Source organism: Ovis canadensis, chromosome 1 (genome assembly GCF_042477335.2).
Source record: "Ovis canadensis isolate MfBH-ARS-UI-01 breed Bighorn chromosome 1, ARS-UI_OviCan_v2, whole genome shotgun sequence".
Lineage (NCBI taxonomy): Eukaryota > Metazoa > Chordata > Mammalia > Artiodactyla > Bovidae > Ovis > Ovis canadensis.
Window position 1 is genome coordinate 6,630,650 of NC_091245.1, and position 22,165 is coordinate 6,652,814.

Sequence of the window (22,165 nt, forward strand, 5' to 3'; positions counted from 1 at the left end):
TTTCTTTTTCAAGACCAATCTCAGCAGCTCACCTCTGTGCAGGTGAGTGCCTCTGCTGGCCCCTTAAAAGACAGAGGCGAGAGATTGCGAAGGTTTGCGTGTGGCTCTACTCTGTTGTTGCTTTTCATGGTTTTTAAAGGCAGTCAAGCACAGAAAGAGTACCTTGTGAGATGCTTTCCCCAAACCCTATGTAGTGAACAGCTGGGTGGGTTTTCCTGACTCATCTTGCCCTTCCCCCAGCAGATTCCAACCCCTTGATCCTGGCTCTCCGTAGGCTCCACACGGTCAGCCCTCTCAGCTCAGGAAGGAGGAGTAGCTTCTCACTGGACTTTGCTCTCCTCCACCCAGAGCCCTGTGTCCTCATCCCCTCACGACTCCTCCTAAAGTTTGCTCTGTCCCTTCCTTTTTCTTCAGGTCACAACTCACAGCTTGTTAGACTTGTTAACACTGTAGGTAACTCTCCTACGAGAGCTGCTGACAGTTCAACCTTCCAAGCGTGGCTGTATGTTTAAGCCACATTTCTGTAACGCATGCATGCTAAGTGGCTTCAGTCATGTCAGACTCTGTGACCCAATGGACTGTAACCCACCAGGCTCCTCTGTCCATGGGATTTCCCAGGCAAGAATACTGGAGTGGGTTGTCATGCCCTCCTCCGGGGATCTTCTGGATCCAGGGATCAAACTCAAGTTCCTTATGTCTCCTGCACTGGCAGGTGGGTTCTTTACCACTAGTGCCCCCTGGAAGGTCCTGGATTTACATTGCTATAGTTTGCAGTTCTTTGTGGGGAAGAAAGGCACAGCTTGTCCAGAGAGTGTGGACAATTTAACTGTGCTACGCTGGGGAGTGGAGTGGACAGCTTGCAGGACAAGATCCATAAAATTAGACTTGGGCCATTTCTCCCACTTGTACTCCAATCACCACGTGAGTCTAATGACCTAGGAACCCCTAATCTAAAACCTTTGCAAAAAAGACATTTTTTTCTATCTTTTCACTCAGGGGTGTTACATTTGGGGATGTATTTTAACAAAGCAGAAGTGGATGTGTCAGAACTTTAGGACCCTTCTTTGATTTTTGAATATTAAGCCAACCTTGCATTCCTGAGATACAACTCACTTGGTCATGGTGAGTAATCCCTTTTACATGTTGCTGGGCTTGGTTTGCTAGTATTCTGTTGAGGATTTTTGTATCTATTTTCTCAAGGGATGCTGTTGTTCAGTTGCTCAGTTGTGTCCAACTCTTTGCAACCCTATGGACTGCAGCACACCAGGCTTCCCTATCCCTCACTATCTTCTGGAGTTTGCTCAAACTCATGTCCATTGAGTCGATGATGTCATCCAACCATCTCAACCTCTGTCACCCCCTTCTCCTCCTTCCCTCAATCTTCCTCAGCATCAGGGTCTTATCCAGTGGGTCAGTTCTTCACATCAGGTGGCCAAAGTATTGGAGCTTCAGCATCAGCATTCCAATGATTTTGGCATGCAGTTTCCTGTTCCCGTGATGTCTTTTTGTATGATTTTGGTATCAGAGTAATGCCATCCTATAGACTGAGTTGGGATCTGCTTTGACTCTTGCTCCTCCCAAACAGTTTTGATTCAGTAGCTAGAGTAATGTTTTAAATGTAATCCAAGTCACTTCTTGTCCTGACCACTGTGGCCAATGGCTGCCCATCACATTCACCATCCAGACCACTTATCAGGGACTCCAACGCCTAGATCTACACGGGCCACTTGACCTTTATCTCGGGCCACCTTCACTCATGCTCCCTTTCCTATAGTCAGATTTCCTCCAATCCACCCTGCTACTATCCACTTAAGGGCCTTTTACCTGCCTGTTCCCTTTGCCTAGAATGCCATGCATGGCTCCATCCCATCATGCAGGTATCTAAGCATCACTTTCTTAAAGGCCTTCTCTGAAGGGATCAGTAACATAGCCTCCATCTATGGTCAATCTCTGCCTACTACTCTGCTTTATTTTTTTTAAGCACTTATCATTTGAAATCACATTATTCATTCACTTGTTTATGGCTTGTCACCACTACTATTGTGTATACTCCAAGCTTCCCTTGTGGCTCAGCTGGTAAAGAATCCACCTGCAATGCAGGAGACCTGGGTTCAATCCCTGGGTTGGGAAGATCCCCTGGAGAAGGGAAAGGCTACCCACTCCAGTATTCTGGCCTGGAGAATTCCATGGACTGTATAGTCCACAGGGTCATAAAGAGTCAGACATGACTGAGCGACTTTCACACACTTCACACACACCAAGAAGGTGAGGATTTTGTCCTCTTGGACTCTCAGAGGGATACATTTACAGAAGCTTAGTAAATGTTTGTTGGATAAATGAATAAGGTGAACAAATATTTCTGTGCAAGGATCAGTTCGGTTCAGTTCAGTCACTCAGTCGTGTCTGACTCTTTGCGACCCCAGGAATCTCAGCATGCCAGGCCTCCCTGTCCATCACCATCTTCTGGAGTTCACTCAGATTCACATCCATTGAGTCCGTGATGCCATCCAGCCATCTCATCCTCTGTCATCCCCTTCTCCTCCTGCCCCCAATCCCTCCCAGCATCAGAGTCTTTTCCAATGAGTCAACTCTTTGCATGAGCTGGCCAAAGTACTGGAGCTTCAGCTTTAGCATCATTCCTTCAAAAGAAATCCCAGGGTTGATTTCCTTCAGAATGGACTGGTTGGATCTCCTTGCAGTCCAAGGGACTCTCAAGAGTCTTCTCCAACACCACACTTCAAAAGCATCAATTCTTCGGCGCTCAGCCTTCCTCAGAGTCCAACTCTCACATCCGTACATGACCACAGGAAAAACCATAGCCTTGACTAGACAGACCTTAGTCGGCAAAGTAATGTCTCTGCTTTTGAATATACTATCTAGGTTGCTCATAACTTTTCTTCCAAGGAGTAAGCGTCTTTTAATTTCATGGCTGCAGTCAACATCTGCAGTGATTTTGGAGCCCAAAAAAATAAAGTCTGACACTGTTTCTACTGTTTCCCCATCTATTTCCCATGAAGTGATGGGACCAGATGCCATGATCTTCGTTTTCTGAATGTTCAGCTTTAAGCCAACTTTTTCACTCTCCTCTTTCACTTTCATCAAGAGCATTTTTAGCTCCTCTTCACTTTCTGCCATAAGGGTGGTGTCATATTCGTTTTTTATTATGGTAACACATGAAACATGACATAAATGCCCAACAGTCAGGGAACAGTCAAATCAGAGATAGTGTATCTGTAGGATGGAATGTGGTCATTTGAAACGATGCTTTCAAACTGTGGTGCCTGAGAAGACTCTTGTGAGTCCCTTGGATAGCAAGGAGATCAAGCCAATCAATCCTAAAGGAAATCAACCCTGAATATTCATTGGAAGGACTGATGCTGAAGCTTCAGTAATATTTTGGCCACCTGATGTGAAGAGCTGACTCGTTGGAAAAGAACCTGATGCTGGGAAAGATTGAGGGCAGGAAGAAAAGGGGGTAAGAGGATGAGATGGTTGGATGGCATCATTGACTCAGTGGACATGAGTTTTAGCAAACTCTGGGAGACAGTGAAGGACAGGAAGCCTGCCATGCTGCAGTCCATGGGATTGCAAAGAGTTGGCTGTGACCTAGCAACTGAACAACAACAAAGTGGTGTTTAAAAAACTTTAATGACATGGGAAATTGTGCACAATATAGTGTTACACCAAAAAGATCAGGCCATAGTTCTATATACAGTTTTGTTGTTTGTTGTTCAGTTACCAGTTTACAATAGACAGTTTAACCAAATATATTTTACATTGTAAACATATTTATAGAAAGAAACGTAAAAATTTTAAAGGGAAAAACTGAACGCTTGACAGTGACAGTCTCTGAATAGTGTGTTATGGGCAATTTCAATGTTTCCTTTATATTATTTTGTATGTCCTAAATTTTCTCTGATGTGCATGCATAATTTTAATAATAAAATATTTTAAAAATTATGACTGCTATAGAATCAAATATGATTTAGCCAGCACATATGTAGCATATCATTTTGGAGAATAAAAGTTTTCAAATGGAAAGACATACCATCTCTCCTGAGTTGAAGTGTTCCCTTTAATAATTTTTCAAGTAGAAGTTTCTAAAACAATTCCGAATATGTGGTGAATTAGTGGTTCCCTGTGTGTTTTGCTCACCCCTCAACTGAGTGAGCAGGTCCCGGAGATGATTTGGTTTGTCCTTTTTATAAGGGTCCACCAAGCCTTTCTCCTGGCTTCCCTGGTGGCTCACTGGTTAAAAAAAAAAAAAAAAAATCGGCCTGAGATACAGGAGACCCAGGTTCAATCCCTGGGTTGGGAAGATCCCCTGGAGAAGCAAACGGCAACCCATTTCCAGTATTCTTGCCTGTGAAATCCCATGGACAGAGGAGCCCAGTGGGTTACAGTCCATGGGGTTGCAAAGAGTCGGACACAAATGAAAGACTAGAAAACAACAACAACAAGCCCTTCTCCCCTTCAGATTCTGACTCCTGGAGACGAGACCTTGCCCCACATGGCTTTCTATCCCTGCAGAATCTATACAGCACTCTGCACCCACTCCTCACTAATGATGCTGGTAACACAAAGCACAGACCCACCCTCACCAGCCTTGCTCTGTAGCTTCAACTTCAGAGTGGAGATGGCAACTGGCCTTTTGTTAGATCTCAGAGCCTCAGGAGTTCCCCCAACACATGTTCTTGTGGTTTTTCTGAACCAAAATGGTCTGTCTAATGCCAGGGAGCTACACTATCTGTCTGCTCTCCATGAAAGGAGGGAGCCCTGTCCAACCTAGGGCTGGTGGTCGAACCGTACCCAGGAGGGCTCTGCCCGCCATGCATGGGCTCTTTTGCTTGCTCTTCCCTTCCCTGATGCCCGAAGCACCTCTCAATTGCAACCTTGCTCTTTCTTTCAATGTGCCCAGTGCCAGCAGGTGCCATGGAAACAGCTGCCACAGTGGTCAGGGAGGCTGGTCGGAGCCTCTGCTCTGCAGAACGATTCATCTCTTAAGAAAGAACTACATTCTCTCCCATGGGAAGTCCCCTTCCCTGCACCAGGACCAGCCTGACCTGCATGGGAGTCCTCTGACAGTCAGTGCTCATCTCTGAGTTGTGAACAGCAACCAGTCTGCACTGTTTTGATGACAAGAAAACATTCAAAGATTTTTGCTGAAAACACAGGCTTAGGCAGAATTCCTAAGGTGATGGTGTAAAAAGAGGTTGAAGCATCCAATAGATTCTCGAAGGCTCTGTGCAATCTTTCTCTTTCACCTCCCTGAATGCTTTCCTCCATGCTGGTTACAAGGCCTCTAGAATCCCTGAAGAATTTAAGGCATTCCAGGAAGGAACCAAACACCCAGAAATACCCCAGAAGCAGCCAAAGGACTGGGATGTCAAACAAACTCTGGAACAGTCTCAGAGAGGACTAGGGGCTGGTGCAAGCACCAGTTGCCTCTTGCAGACTGAAGAGGGGGTTTCAGATGCTCTCTTCTTGGACTCCCTCCTTAAATTGCTTGTAAAATTAAGTTAGCCAAGACATTTTCTCTTAAAAGTGTAAAACGTGTGTGTTAGTTGCTCAGTCGCATCTGACTCTTTACCACCCTATGGACTGTAGTCCGGCATGCTCCTCTGTCCGTGGGATTGCCCAGGCAAGAATATTGGAGTGGGTTGCCATTTCCTTCTTCAGAGGATCTTCCTGACCCAAGGACTGAACCCACGTCTCTTGTGTCTCCTGCATTGGCCGGTGGGTTCTTTAACCACTAGTTCCACCTGGGAAGCCCACACGTGGAAAATTGGCTGGCACTAACAATCGTTAATGCTGAGCACTTTTTACACCTGACGTGGCCCCAACTTGTTCAGAGTTTCAAGTCTTCCATTGGATCTAAAGACCTCATGTGTTGCCCCCACCCCAGTGCCTCTGGGCCTCCTCCCCGACCCTGGCTCCTGCTCATTCTTCTCCAGCTCCTGGTCTCCTCAGTCCCCCTCCTCAGGGTCTTTGCACCTGTGCCCCTCTCAGCCTGGATGGCCCCCTTCCAGACTCTGTGCACAGAGCCCCCCATCGAGCCCCCCCCTCCCAGGGACACTGCTCTATTACACAGCCTTCCTTGGGCTCTGTGCATAAAATCTCCTCCCGGCCCAGTATCGTCTCTGCCCCCAACCCTGCCTGGGGGTTCTCAGTAGCATTTATCGTCACCTCACACACTTGTGGTTTCAGTCTTGCTCTGTTTTCTCCTCGTAGAATGTGTACCCTGTGACGGTGAGGATTTGAGCAAGCTCCCAGGTGACTTCAACCCTTCCAGGGAGAGCTGACCAGCACCCTACCTGCTCAGGGGACCTGGGCCCGGAGCTGGCCTGCATCGCCATGCAGGAGCATGTCCCACAGTCTACCTCACTAGGAAGCAGGAAAGTGCAGGAGGCAGAGCCTGGTGGGGCCAGGTGTCAAACGGTGCCCTCTACTCCTCAGAGTCTAGCAAACAGGGGCCTGGACTCTCCAAACGGCACAGCCGAAAAGTATCCCAAACCCTTGCTAGGATTTCTACAAATTTCTTGGGGACTTATATTCTCATGGGCTCTGTGTTTTCCATTGCAGCATAACAAATTGCCATAAACTTAGGACTTACTGAAAACAACACAAACGCGTGACCTCACACCTTCCTGGGGTCAGGAGTCCAGCAGGTAGTAGCTGGGTCTGTAGCTCAGCCTCCTATGAGGCTGAGATCCAGATGTGGGGACTGAAGCAGGGGCCTCTACCAAGCCACTCACCTGCCACACTGTGGCCCTGTTTGTCTGTCGGAGGAGACAACCACCCTCAGACTCTGTCCTGAGACAGTGCTGGACACCATGCCCGACCCCGACCTGCCTGTGTTCACACCCAGGTCGCTGCCAGGGCTGGAGGGCGGCAGCAGAACAAAGGCTGCCCCACAAAGGCACCTCGGTTCCCATCCCAGGCAGAGGCTGCAGTGCTCTGGTGTGGGGGAGGGCGTGGGGCAGGGCCGGGGGCACCCAGGGAGGTGGGGAAGCCGAGCCCCTGTCCCACGCTCCATCATCCCGTCAGACCTCACCTACTGCTCAGCATCCATGTTTTTCTGACCACCTCTGACCTAACCAGACTCTCCAAGGTAGTGATGGGTCATAAGGATTATGACACAGCCTACGGGGGAAGCATGACTCCCCTGCTGAAGGTGAAGCATGAAACACCTCTGCCTGTTGTTAGTGACCCTGACCTCTGCAGTCTCATTACACCAGGAACAAGCACGGGGTTCAAGAACAGGCAACCTGTATTCAGTCCAGCCCCCTACAGTGTAGCTTCACACAGAAAGGGCCCACCTGGGAAAACAAGTGTTACCCTGACCCTTCAGAAGGGCTTTTCCCAGGAAAACACACGGAGAGGCATCAGCTGAGTCCTGTTAAAGCAACAGGTGTGGGATGAGTGGATACCCATTGTCAGGAAGCCTGACAGCCCCCCCACCCCGACAGCTCTTTGTCAGTTTGCAGCTCAGCTGTTGAACCCGGAAAACTCTTGCTCGGAGCCCAACACAATTCAGCCTCTTGGCAAAATGGTCTCATGTACATGATCCTTGTCATTCTTATTGCCAAGCGTTTCCTTACTTCTGATGTAATCTAAATAAGTCTCTAGGTAAATGAACCTAGAGCTTCTTATTTGGAGAGAAATAAGTCAGAAAGAGAAAAACATATATTATATATTAATGCATATACATGGAATCTAGAAAAGTGGTACTGATAAACCCATTTGCAGCGCAGGAATAGAAATTCAGACATAGAGAACAGACCTATGGACGCAGCAGGGGCAGGAGAGGGTGGGACAAATTGAGAGAGCAGAACTGACATGTGTGTGTATTGCCGTGTGTAAAACAGGTAGCTCATGGGAAGCTGCTGGATAACACCAGGAGCTCAACCTGGTGCTCAGTGACAACCTCGAGGGACGGGACTGCAGTGGGCTGCCATGCCCTCCTCCAGGGGAGCTTCCCAACCCAGGGATCGAACCCAGGCCTCCCAAATTGCAGGCACATTCCTTACTGTCTGAGCCACCAGGGAAGCCCTCAAGTATACCAATGGCTGAATCATGTTGATATATGGCAGAAACCAACACAATATTGTAAAGCAGTTATCCTCCAATTAAAAATAAATATGATAATTAAAAAATATTTTAAAAAATGACAAATCAGTCTCTGTTCTTGCAACCAGGAGAGGCTCATTCCCATTTGATAGATGAGAAAGCTGAGGTTCAAACTGTCTAAGTGATGGGCCCAACATAAATGTAGGCTGATTCCCTGAAGACAGCAGCACCCAGAATGAATGTGCCCATGGGTGGGCAAAGAAGAGATAAGGGCAGAAGTTACTGAGTTTCCTTGGTAAATCCAGATTTGAGGCCAGCAGGGGAATCAATGCCCTAGCCCCCCCACCACCCTGACCTGAGTGCTGTACGCACGCATGCTCAGACACATCCAGCTCTCTTGCAACCCCAGGTACTATAGCCTGCCAGGCTCCTCTGTCCATGAAATTTTCCATTTAAACCCAGGTCAGAATACTAGAGTGGGTAGCCATTTCCTTCTTCAGGGCATCTTCCTGACTCAGGGATTGAACCGGCATCTCCTGCCCTGGCAGATGCATCCTTTGCCGCTGTGCCACCTGGGAAGATTCCTGGCTGCAAATGCCCACCTCAGCCTGTTGGGGCACTGAAGGGGCCATAGGAGTAGCCCCCAGCAATGAGAGGAGCAGTCAGGTATTGAAGCCACTGAGAAGGAATTTGCTTTTTCCCCTCTAGTGATCAAAAGTGACAGCATACTAAAAAGCAGAGACATCACTTTGCCAACAAAGGTCCATCTAGTCAAAACTATGGTTTTTCCAGTAGTCATGTACGGATGTTGAACTATAAAGAAAGCTGGGCACTGAAGAATGGATGCTTTTGAACTGTGGTGTCGGAGAAGACTCTAGAGAGTCCCTTGGACTGCAAGGAGATCCAACCCGTCCATCCTAAAGAAATCAGTCCTGAATATTCATTGAAAGGACTGATGCTAAAGCTGAAACTCCAATACTTTGGCCACCTGATGTGAAGAACTGACTTGTTGGGAAAGACCCTGATGCTGGGTAAGATTGAAGGCAGGAGAAGGGGATGACGGAGGATGAGATGGTTGGATGGCATCACCAACTCAATGGACATGAGTTTGGGTAAACTCTGGGAGTTGGTGATGGACAGGGAGTCCTGGTGGGCTGCAGTCCATGGGGTTGCAAAGAGTTGGACACGACTGAGCTACTGAACCGAACTAACTGATCAAAAGTGGAGAAGGCATCCTGTGGCTGAGACTGTAGACGGGGGCCCAGGCATCGCCTCCCTCGAGCAGGCTGAGGGGAGAGAGCCAGTGTTTCATAGGGGCCCCAGTTTTGACCTTGCTCCCCTTGCTGCTCTGACTTTAGTGGCCTATGTGGTTCACGTACACAGATTTCCAGGATCTTTTTAGAACTATTCACGCATGCCATCTCTCCCCCTGGGGTTTGGCAAGAGTCACTTGGTTTGACTTTTAATAGCATCTTAGCAGTCGATGCTACTGAGCAGGTTCCAGCTATACAGAGAGTAGGAAGTGACTCGTGGGATTTTTCACACCGCACCCTGAGGGCTTGTTTTGGGAGACCTTTTCTATCAATCGCTTGAACGAATGTCCTGCCCCGGTGTGAGAGAGCCAGTTCATTAGAAAGAGAAACATCCGTCCTTCCCTCCAGTCATGTGCAAGACGCTTGTCTGTCCCAACTGATGGCTCACTTTGAGCCCTGGGTATTTATTTGTTTCTAATTCCCCTCCTTGGATTGAACCTGTGTTAGGAAACAGATTATATGGAATATAGCTGAAGTTCACTTTTGTTCCAATAAACCAAAATCTTCAGTCTAGAGTGATAACCTATAAAAGATTCAGTGCTCTTGGGAAAACAAAGTTGCTGAATAAGGGCTCGAGGCCTTGAGAACTTGCCTTCAGAGGCCCTTGGGGATCAAGTGACAGCATTTTTCTTGTCTCAAGTGTTGGGTTTCTAGGTCAGAGGTAAAAGGATGTGACTAACAGGACTGCTGATCCCTTTTTAATTCATAAGAATGCACACAAATTCCCACTTCTCTTGGCTAAATCAAGTTTCCCATTGGGGAGCAAACCATGAGTGGATTGCACGGGACTGCAAGAAGTAGCAGAGCTTGCGTGGCCCACCAGGGTGGGAGGCCCGCGATGCTCAGTGCCCAGAGCACCCTGCAGAGGCACAGGAGCTGAGCAGAGGGTGGGCTCAAGGCACCCTCACTCCTCGTTAAAGCACCAGGCACAAGCTCCCAAATGGGGGAGGGGGGGGGTCTGTGAGCTGTGGGCCTCTCTGCTCTGATGAACTTGAGTATCTGGGGATAAGCTGCTCTGTCCACATTTGTGAACTGGTCCCTTCTTGGTTACTTTATCAAGAGCAGTATAAGGTAGCTGCCCAGTCAAGAGGGCCAGTAGCCTGGAAGATAGGATTCACTGGCTTTCTACATCATCATCACCATTATTATCATGGCCACCACCATCACCACCACCAGCATCACCATCATTAGTGCCATCACCCTCATCACCACCATTATCACCACCATCATCACCACCACCAGCATCATCTCCATCATCACGGTTATTACTGCCACCACCACCAGCACCACCATCATTACTACCATCAGCGTCTCCATTACCACCACCACCACCACCAGCACCACCATCGTTAGTGCCATCACCCTCATCACCATCACCACCGCCATCACCATCGCTTTTATTGCCCCCACCACCACCTTCACCATCTTCATCACCACCATCCTCACCACCGCCATCACCATCTTCATCATCGGCATCGTAGTTCTCACCGGCACCCTTACTTTCCTGCCGACACAGAAAGCATTGGCCAGTGTTGAAATCTAGCTACTTTCCTGCCGACACAGAAAGCATTGGCCAATGTTGAAATCTAGCTCCACTCTGGTGGGTGAACCTAGCAGAACAGCTACGTCATTTCCAGGAAAGGGAGCTAAAACGCAGAGGGATGAACCCGTTTGCCCTGCTCATTCAGAGCCTCAGAGAGCTTTTCCTGGGGCGACTGTTGCGCCAACACTGGGAAGTGTTTGCCAGGCAGACGGCACAGAAAGATGTACGGTGTATGGTGTGTGTGTGTGTGTGTGTGTGTGTCACAGTCTGAGTGTGAGAGCAAGTATGTGTGAGAGTGTGTAGTGTATAAAGTGTTTGCATGTGTGTGGTGTGTATGTGAGTGTTGTGTACTGTGATGTGTGTGAGTACTGAGTGTGTGTGAGTACTGTGTGGTGTGTGTGGTGTCCTCTGGGTGTATGGGTGTGCAGCTGTGCTGTGTGTGTGTGTGTGAGTACAGTGTGCTGTGTACGTCTGGTGTGTGTGTGGTGTGCTGTATGTGTGAGTGTGTGAATGCGGTGTGCTGTGTATATTTGGTTTGTGTGTGTGCAGCGTGGTATGCGTGTGGTGTGCTCTGTGTGTGTGGTGTGGTGTGAGTGTGACTGTGTGTGTGTGGTGTGGTGTTTATGTCTGGTGTGTGTGCTCTGTATGTATGAGTGTGGTGTGGTGTGCATGTCCAGCATATGTGTGATGTGCTCTGTGTGTGGTGTGTGAGTGTGGTGTGGTGTGCATGTCCAGCATATGTGTGATGTGCTCTGTGTGTGTGGTGTGTGAGTGTGGTGTGGTGTGCATGTCTGGCACCTGTGTGTGCTGTGCTCTGTGTATATGCGTGTGGTATTTGTGCACGCTCACACACGTGTGTGAGGAGTGAAGGGAGAATGGGAAGCCTGAAGTGACGCCCTGCACCTGGGCCAGTTGCCCTTCCTGGAGCCAGTCTGACTCCATCCTCCTCACTGGCCCCTCCCCGCCCCTGTCGCGGCCCCTCCTCACGCCCCTGTCGCGGCCCCTCCCCGCCCCTGTCGCGGCCCCTCCTCACGCCCCTGTCGCGGCCCCTCCTCACGCCCCTGTCGCGGCCCCTCCTCACGCCCCTGTCGCGGCCCCTCCTCACGCCCCTGTCGCGGCCCCTCCTCACGCCCCTGTCGCGGCCCCTCCTCACGCCCCTGTCGCGGCCCCTCCTCACGCCCCTGTCGAGGCCCCTCCTCACTCCCCTGTCGCGGCCCCTCCTCACGCCCCTGTCGAGGCCCCTCCTCACGCCCCTGTCGAGGCCCCTCCTCACTCCCCTGTCGCGGCCCCTCCTCACTCCCCTGTCGAGGCCCCTCCTCACTCCCCTGTCGCGGCCCCTCCTCACTCCCCTGTCGAGGCCCCTCCTCACGCCCCTGTCGCGGCCCCTCCTCACGCCCCTGTCGCGGCCCCTCCACACGCCCCTGTCGCGGCCCCTCCTCACGCCCCTGTCGCGGCCCCTCCTCACGCCCCTGTCGCGGCCCCTCCCCGCCCCTGTCGCGGCCCCTCCTCACGCCCCTGTCGCGGCCCCTCCTCACGCCCCTGTCGCGGCCCCTCCTCACGCCCCTGTCGCGGCCCCTCCTCACTCCCCTGTCGCGGCCCCTCCTCACGCCCCTGTCGCGGCCCCTCCTCACGCCCCTGTCGCGGCCCCTCCTCACGCCCCTGTCGCGGCCCCTCCTCACGCCCCTGTCGCGGCCCCTCCTCACTCCCCTGTCGCGGCCCCTCCTCACGCCCCTGTCGCGGCCCTTCCTCACTCCCCTGTCGAGGCCCCTCCTCACGCCCCTGTCGAGGCCCCTCCTCACTCCCCTGTCGCGGCCCCTCCTCACGCCCCTGTCGAGGCCCCTCCTCACGCCCCTGTCGAGGCCCCTCCTCACTCCCCTGTCGCGGCCCCTCCTCACTCCCCTGTCGAGGCCCCTCCTCACTCCCCTGTCGCGGCCCCTCCTCACGCCCCTGTCGAGGCCCCTCCTCACGCCCCTGTCGCGGCCCCTCCTCACGCCCCTGTCGCGGCCCCTCCTCACGCCCCTGTCGCGGCCCCTCCTCACGCCCCTGTCGCGGCCCCTCCCCGCCCCTGTCGCGGCCCCTCCTCACGCCCCTGTCGCGGCCCCTCCTCCCGCCCCTGTCGCGGCCCCTCCTCACGCCCCTGTCGCGGCCCCTCCTCACTCCCCTGTCGCGGCCCCTCCTCACTCCCCTGTCGCGGCCCCTCCTCACGCCCCTGTCGCGGCCCCTCCTCACGCCCCTGTCGCGGCCCCTCCTCACGCCCCTGTCGCGGCCCCTCCTCACGCCCCTGTCGCGGCCCCTCCTCACGCCCCTGTCGCGGCCCCTCCTCACGCCCCTGTCGCGGCCCCTCCTCACGCCCCTGTCGCGGCCCCTCCTCACTCCCCTGTCGAGGCCCCTCCTCACGCCCCTGTCGCGGCCCCTCCTCACGCCCCTGTCGCGGCCCCTCCTCACGCCCCTGTCGCGGCCCTTCCCCGCCCCTGTCGCGGCCCCTCCTCACGCCCCTGTCGCGGCTCCTCACGCCCCTGTCGCGGCTCCTCACGCCCCTGTCGCGGCCCTTCCCCGCCCCTGTCGCGGCCCCTCCTCACGCCCCTGTCGCGGCTCCTGCCTCCGGGGCAGCGTCGCCCGCCCAGCCCGCGCCCATGCCTGCTCTAGGCTTCCGCACGTGGGTCTCTAGCCAGGTCAGCGCCCGCCACGTCTGAACCTCCCGCAGACCTCCCCATCGCTGCGTGTTCCCCGCCGGGTCACAGCCTCAGTCGCTGCCCGGAGCTTTCTGTCCCGGGGGTGACTTCCCGGGGTGCCCGCGGCCCTCAGCCTGAGCCCCCGGGGCCGGGTCCCCAGAGCTAGGCCTGTGGGGGCCGGCGGGTCAGCGGCGGCGGCCCCTGCGGCAGGCTGAGGGCCTCCGGGGAAAGTCTTGCACTGTTCGCTTTGCGGGGTCGGGCTCATGTCACCTGATGGGCTGGCTTCCCTTCAGGGTTCTGGGGGCCGAGGGAGGCCGGATGGCCGGTGGGGAGAGACATCCTCAGAACGGGAGGAGCCGGGCAAGAGGAAGTAGATCAGTAACCAAGCTTTGATGTCAGGGGGAGCAGGACTCCGAGAACTGCCTCCTGGATGGGGACTGACCCTGACGCCTCAATCCTACCCCCCTCAAACTAGCCACCGGGGAGGCAGAGGGCAGCTCATGATGCTGGAGGCTCATGATGCCCACAGCGTGGTGGACACCTATGATGCTATGTCCTGATTGACTGCCAGGGCTGCCCTGATTCTGCACCACAGGCTGGAGACGGAAACAACAGAGAGGTATCATCTCACAATCTGGTATTCTGGCCCGGAGAATTCCATGTACTGTGTAGTCCATGGGGTCTCGAAGACACGACTGAGTGACTTTTACGTTCACTTTTGGGCTTCCCCCGTGGCTCAGCTGGTAAAGAATCCGCCTGCAATGTGAGAGACCTAGATTCAATCCTTGGGTTGGGAAGATCCCCTGGAGGAGGGGATGGCTACCCATTCCAGTATTCTGGCCTAGAAAATTCCATTGACTATATAGTCCATGGAGTAGCAAAAAGTCAGACACGACTGAGTGACTCTCACAGTCTCAGGGCTGCAAGTCCAAGATCAGGGGTCGCAGGATGACCTCCCCAGGGACATGAGGAAAGAATTGTTCCTGCTTCTCTCCTTGGCTTGTAAACTGCAGTCTTCTCCCAATGAGCCTTCTCCCTAGGTATCTTCTCCTTGTGCGTCTTCCTTCTATGCAAGTCTGTCTCTGAGTTCAAATTCTCCCTTTTAATAAGGATACCAGGTTTACCCTACTCTTGTATGTTGTAGTGCTCATTCAGTCGCTCAGTTGTGTCCAACTCTTTGCAACCCCATGGACTGCAGCACACCAGGCTTCCCTGTCCACCATCTCCTAGAGCTTGCTCAAACTCATGTCATCTCATCTGTCACCTCCTTCTCCTCCTATCTTCAATCTTTTCCAGCATCAGGGTGTTTTCCAGTGAATCAGCTCTTTGCATCAGGTGGCCAAAGTATTGGGGCTTCAGCTTCAGCATCAGTCCTTCCAATGAATAGTCAGGGTTGATTTCCTTTAGGATTGACCAGTTTGATCTCCTTGCAGTCCAAGGGACTCTAAGGAGTCTATTATGACTCTAGTATGACCTTATCTTAACTATTAACATAGGCAAGGACCAGGTCTTCCAATAAAGTCACATCTTGAGGTCCTGGGGCTTCAACATATAAATTTTATGATTCAGTCTGTAACAATCACTGCAGCCTGAGACATGCCGGCCCCTGGCCCAGCTGCTGCAACACGTCCAGGAGGATGCATCACACCACCCAAGTCTCAGGGCGTCAGGAATCCTGGGACCATGGGTACCTCCATACTGTGTCACCCCAAGGCCAGCACAGAGCAGCCCTCCAAAGTGGTTCTGAGGGGTCCCGAATCACAGAGGGACCTTGGCGCCAGGAACAACCGGGAGAGCAGCATGGCAGCAGGACCTCTCCTGACACGACATCCTTTAGCCTGGAAGTGATGTGTTCCGTGTGCGCACGCGGACCCCTGAGATGACTGGCGGGAGCAGAGATCTCCGTTCGAGCACAAAGCAGCTGACGACCAGCCTGCTGACAGCACACACCTTCCTGTCTTACTGATTCGTAGGATAATTAAGGGCTAGTTTCTGTCTTAATTCGTCTTTGTAATCTTAGAAAATAGCACAGCACTGATGCCTAGTGTGTTTGTGGAGAATGAATAGGTGAATGAGAAACACAAGGCATCTCAGACACCTCGAAGGAAAATCAATCTGTCAGTTAATCATTCTATTAGAAACTGTGAAGAGCACCCAGAAATAGAGGACATGGCCCATCAATTCAGTCATTGAGTCGGTAAACAATTTATCTAGTGCTTTCTCTGAGCCAAGGGCTCCATGGATGGTGGGGTCACAAAGGCGGACTGAACCAGGCACTCAGACAAACAATCCTGAAACAGATAAAACTGGAGTAAGGGAGCTCAGTCTCTTGCTGAGCTGTGCAGCCCTAATGGCTGGGCTTTGATTAGAGTTCAGCAAAGAAGGAGTCAGGGCTTCCCTCGTGGCTAAGAATCTGCCCGCCATGCAGATACACGCAGGTTCGATCCCTGGGTTGGGAAGATCTGCAGAAGGAAATGGCAACCCACTCCAATATTCTTGCCTGGGAAATCCCACGGACAGAGGAGCCTGGAGGTCTACAGTCCATGGGGTTGCAAAGAGGTGGACATGACTGAGCAATTAAAACCAAGAAGAAATCAAGTTGGTGAGAGGAACTGGCCAGAGCTGCAGGTTAACAGAGGGACAGGTTCACAGCCCAAGGGGAGGTTCAGGGGTGAGCATGGAAACGGACTGGAAGTCAGACAAGTCGTGTTATTGAAGCAGGGTCGTTTGCCCCACGCACAGCAAGCCGAAACATGACGACGGCATTTGCGGCAAAGAAAGGCTTTACTCATGGGGCAGCCAAGTGAGGAGACAGGAGAAAAAGTCTCAGAGCTGCCTTCCTGAGGTTGACAAATATCCCTGAGATATTTATGGGGTAAAATAGCAGCGTGGTCTCGGTGTGGTGAAAGGTGCCTGGGGGTCAGGGAAAGGACAGGTGATCGGTGTTCTGTGCAGATGTATCTGGGCTGCAAGCTTCATCATGAGACTTTGTTATGGTCAAAACCGAGGGCACTCAGCATGACCCAAAAGGGAATTCTCAGTCCTCTGACATAAGCAGAAAGGGGTCAGGACCCTTGGGGATCGGGCAGCTGCTCCTAAGGCCCTCCCCGCCCTCCGACCCCAGCCCTCCACTAGGACCTACTATCTGATGCCGATTCCTCCAGACTCTCATGGATCACCACGCCCATCACACCCGCTTCCTGCGAGGCGCTGATGTGATTGAGGCACGAAACCCCCTCCTGGCTGGACAGTTTAGACTTCAATTTTGTGAGGACCTTGGCCTTCGGAATGTACCTCCCTGTTGTTTGTAATTTGTCCTGATCTCCAAAGGGTACTATTTCCTCTGGCTGCCCTCCCTGAGGACCATCCAGGAAACACCAGTTACTTCCCAGATCGGAGCTTGGGGATGTCATCCTCCCTGGCCAGGCCCACTCTGCTGCACATGGGGCTTCATGGAAGACCCTGCCTAGGGCCTTGGTAAACTGAAAATTCTTGGTTTGGAAGCTCTGGTTGGAATCCAGTCTAGAATTCTCTGACCTCTCATTGCAGGCATTATTAGATAGGATGCATTTGGTTAAGAAACCACTCTTGAAACCACTAACATCCCCTGAAGGGGCTATACCTCGGGCTCTGGTGAGCTAGATTATTCCAAGTCCAAAGTTCAGCAGGGCTCTGGGAACCAGCTCTGAGGAGGCAGGAAGCTTAGTGTACAGCAGACCTTTGGAGAATCCAGAGGGCAGTTCAAGGACCCTGGCATCTTGGGGTGGAGAGGGGGTAGATGGATGAGAGTGGAGAGATGGGGGGCAAAGAGCTCACCCTGTTACCACTCTGCTCAGGGCTGTGCTGCTCAGGGGGCAGTGAATCTCTGTCTGCACCTTCCCTGCCTGCTGTCAGCCAGCTGGTCGGTCCTTAAAACCCAAGACCAGCGGGGAAGCTTAGAACATTCAGCCTACACTTCTCCCATCTTCTCTCCCATTCTCCCATCTCGCATCTCAAGGGAGAGTCCCCATCCTCAAGAAAAGGTGTAGATGGAAAGTGGGAAAGCAGAAGAGAGTGGTGACCCCAGGTGAGCTGGATGCCCCTTGCCCTCTGGCCCCTACACCCCACCCCCCCACCTACATCCTCATCCCTCGTTAGTGGTTTAGCATCTGAAGTGGAGTCATCCATGGGCACAGGCTTGGTGCTGGGCTCTGCTCTCAGTATTTCTGTAGTTGTGGTTGAATTTGCCAAGAAAGGACACCTTTCCTGGATAACAAACAGCTGCAGAGAAAAAATACCATTCTGATTGTGTGTCTGTCCTTGGAATTCAGGCTTAGAATCAACAAGGGCTGCTAAGCACTCCCACTGCTAGATGCCCCTCGTCCATCTGTCCATCGCCCCTCTCCCCTCTTTCTCTGGCCTTTGTGTCTCCCTGCAGCCCGCCACCCAGTGTTGCTTCATCCGGGGCCCATACATGGGTTTTGGCTCCGGACAGTGTCTTCCGTTTGAGGCACTGCCTAAACCATCACTCTCAAGCCTCACGCTGTTCCCGAAGAAGGAAGTTCTTTCACGTGCTCCCTGTTGCCAAGGCAACCACTTCCTTAGGATCCAAAACATTAATGTCTCTCTCCCTTGCATCTGTTTTCTGGTCAGATTTTTTCCTGCAGTGACATCTAGTGACCACAGGGGGGGAAAAACAACCATGATTTATGTGTGGCCTTGGGAGCTGTAGAGCAGAATGCAGGTGATTCTCCAGGTGCTAATACCCTCAAACCCACCTGGGCTGCCCCGGCCCTCGCCTCGCTGGGAGCCTGTGCCCTGAGACCCAAGTGCGCATGCCTTAGACATTTCAGCGTGTGCGCAGTAGCTGCTTCAGGCCATGGATGCTTAGCTGTTGTTGCTCAGTCACTAAGTCCTGTCCCACTCTTTGTGGGCTGCGTGGACTGCAGCACACCAGGCTTCCCTGTCCTTCACTGTCTCCCGGAATTCTCTCACATTCATGTCCACTGAGTCAGTGATGCCGTCCAACCATCTCATCCTCTGCCACCCCCTTCTCCTCCTGCCCTCAATCTTTCCCAGCATCAAGGTCTGTTCCAGTGAGTCAGCTCTTTACATCAGGTGGCCAAAGCACTGGGGCTTCAGCTTCAGCATCAGTCCTTCCAATGAATAGTCAGGGTTGATTTCCTTCAGGATGGACTGGTTTGTTCGTAACCTAGAAGGTGCTTCTGGACCTCTCAGCTAGTGTATGGTAACCTTGGCATTGACCATGCCGATATTTCTGTTTTGTGACTCATTCCAGATCTGAGGGTGCCTTTTTCTCACATCCAGCAGGAATCTGGACTTCCTCTTTGAGGTGGCAATCACTGCTGTCAGAAGGATGCAGAGACCTGACCATCAGGCTAAGGACACCGGCACAGATGGTCACTTGATGGGTCACTGAGGATGGTGAGGCAGCACTTTGTAAGTTGGGCTCTGCCAGTGACCTTGAGCAGGGACACATGGGGACACAGTGCTGATAGAATCTCCCCCATAGGTCAGGTGCCTCCCATCCTGGAAGGAACAGCCCAGTCACTTCTCAGCAGAACCCAGGAGGAGTGGTCTCCAGCCCAGAATGACTTTAGGACCCAGAAGGCCCTTCTGTTCCTAGGGAGACTGCTTCCCCAGGTCAGCCTGTTTCTACCATTGTCTACCATGTGGGAGTTTCACCAGTGGCACAGCCCTTCATGCCTCCTAACATTCTCACCATTCACAAGATGACTCTCCTGCTCATCTCATTAAGAGATGGGATCATGATCTTCCCACCAAACTGAAAACTGCTGAGAACCTAGACAGCATATTAAAAAGCAGAGACATTACTTTGCCAACAAAGGTCTAGTGAAGGCTATGGTTTTTCCAGTGGTCATGTATGGATGTGAGAGTTGGACTATAAAGAAAGCTGAGCACTGAAGAATCGATGCTTTTGAACTGTGGTGTTGAGAAGACTCTTGAGTGTCCCTTGAACAAGGAGATCCAACCAGACCATCCTAAAGGAAATCAGTCCTGACTATTCATTGAAAGGACTGATGCTGAAGCTGAAACTCCAATACTTTGACCACCTGATGCAAAGACCTGACTCATTTGAAAAGACCCTGATGCTGGTAAAGATTGAAGGCGAGAAGAGAAGGGGACGACAAAGGATGAGATGGTTGAATGGCATCACCGACTCAACGGACATGAGTTTGAGTAAACTCCAGAAATTGGTGATGGACAGGGAGGCCTGGTCCATGGTGCTGCAGTCCATGGGGTCGCAAAGAGTCAGACCCGACTGAGTGACTGAACTGAACTGAGAACTGGATAAACAAGACACAAACAACCCAGACCTGTGAAGCTCTGGGGAAAAGATCAGTCCAGCCTCAGGGGATGTGGATGGGAAGGAGGGAGGTGGGAAAGGGCTCAGCAAAAAGTGCTGAGTGAGGGCAAGGATGCCCCTGAGAGTACAGACAGATTTTAGATGGCAGTGATGTGATCCAAGCTAGGGTTGCAAACTCTCTCTCTGGATGTTCGTATGGAGAGGACTGGAGAGGAGAGACAGGAGGTGTTCAGGAGGTCATTGCTGTGACTCAGGTCCGAGGTGGTCCATGAACTAGGTGGGAGTCAGCAGGAATGGGAAGAACAGAAGAGATTCTACATCTGTTGTGGAGTGGAACCTGCATCCTACAGTAATGAACTGGAGGTAGACCACACTGAATGGTTTGGTGGGTGCGGGGAGCTTGTTGAGATAAAGAAGTGACAGCTGGGGTGAACTCGTGGATGGTGGTGGGACTTGCTGTGACCGGGAAGAGTTGAGAAGGAGCAGGTGGGACATAGGACAAGAGAAGAGATGGGATTTGCCACAAGAACAAAGCCTGAGGTGCCTCTGAAACGAAACAAAAATGGAACTATCCAAAAGGTAATAGCAAGTATTCAAGTGGGTATAAATGATCTTGAAACTCAGAGGAAAGGAATGGACTAGGGATATAAATTCAGGAGTCATTAACATATAAATGGTTTCCGAAAGCCATGTGCAATTTATCAAATTAACATATTCATGTGGCTTGAATTTGCACTCTTTCAAATATTATGATCCAGGCTGTATCCCTCAGGTCCTAGCAGGGGGCAGGCAGCATCTTCAAACTAGGACAACTTGCTGCTGCTGCTGCTGCTAAGTTACTTCAGTCGTGTCCAACTCTGTGCGACCCCAGAGACGGCAGTCCACCAGGATCCCCGGTCCCTGGGATTCTCCAGGCAACAACACTGGAGTGGGTTGCCATTTCCTTCTCCAATGCATGAAAGTGAAAAGTGAAAGTGAAGTCACTCAGTCGTGTCCAACTCCTAGCGACCCCATGGACTGCAGCCTACCAGGCTCCTCCATCCATGGGATTTTCCAGGCAAGAGTACTGGAGTGGGTTGCCATTGCCTTCCCCAAGGACAACTTGAACAAGGTTTAATGAATGTGGTTGGCTGTATAATGGCCTTCAAAGACATCAGGTCCTCCTGGGGCTGTAAATGTTACCTTCAGTCAGTTAAGTCACTTAAGTCGCTTAGTCGTATCCAACAGTTTGCAGCCCTATGGACTGCAGCACACCAGGCTTTCCTGTCCATCACCAACTCCCAGAGCCTGCTTAAATTCATGTCCATTGAGTCGGTGATGCCAACTATCTCATCCTCTTCATTCCCTTTTCCTTCGGTCTTCAATCTTTCCCAGTATCAGGGTCTTTTCAAATGAGTCAGTTCTTCTGAAATATTGGAGCTTCAGTTTCAGCATCAGTCCTTCTAATGAATGTTCAGGACTGGATCTCCTTGCTGTCCAAGGGACTCTCAAGAGTCTTTTCCAACACCACAGTTCAAAAGCATCTATTCTTTGGTGCTCAGCTTTATGGTCCAACTCTCACACCCATACATGACTACTGGAAAAACCATAGCTTTGATTAGATGGAACTTTGTTGGCTAAGTAATGTCTCTGCTTTTTAATATGCTGTCTAGGTTGGTCATGGCTTTTTTTCCTAGGAACAAGTGTCTTTTAATTTCATGGGTACAGTCATCAACTGCAGTAATTTTGGAGCCCAAGGAAATAAAATCTGTCACTCTCTCCATTGTTTCCCCATCTATTTGCCATGAAGTGATGGGACCAGTTGCCATGCTCTTTGTTTTTTGAAATATTTGAGTTTTGAAAATGTTGAGTTTTAAGCCAGCTTTTTCGCTTTCCTCTTTTACTTTCGTCAAGATGCTCATTCTTTAGTCCCTCTTCGCTTTCTGCCATAATGGTGGTGTCATCTGCATATCTGAGGTTATTGATATTTCTCCTAGCAATCTTGGTTACAGCTTGTCCATCATCCATTCCAGCATTTCTCATGATGTTGTCTGCATTTAAGTTAAATAAGCAGGGTGACAATATACAGCCTTGATGTACTCCTTTCCCAATTTGGAACCAGTCCATTGTTCCATGCCTGGTTCTAACTGTTGCTTCTTGAACTGCATACAGATTTCTCAGGAGGCAGGTCAGGCGGTCTGGTATTTCCATCTCTTTAAGAATTTTCCACAGTTTGTCATGATACACACAGTCAAAGATT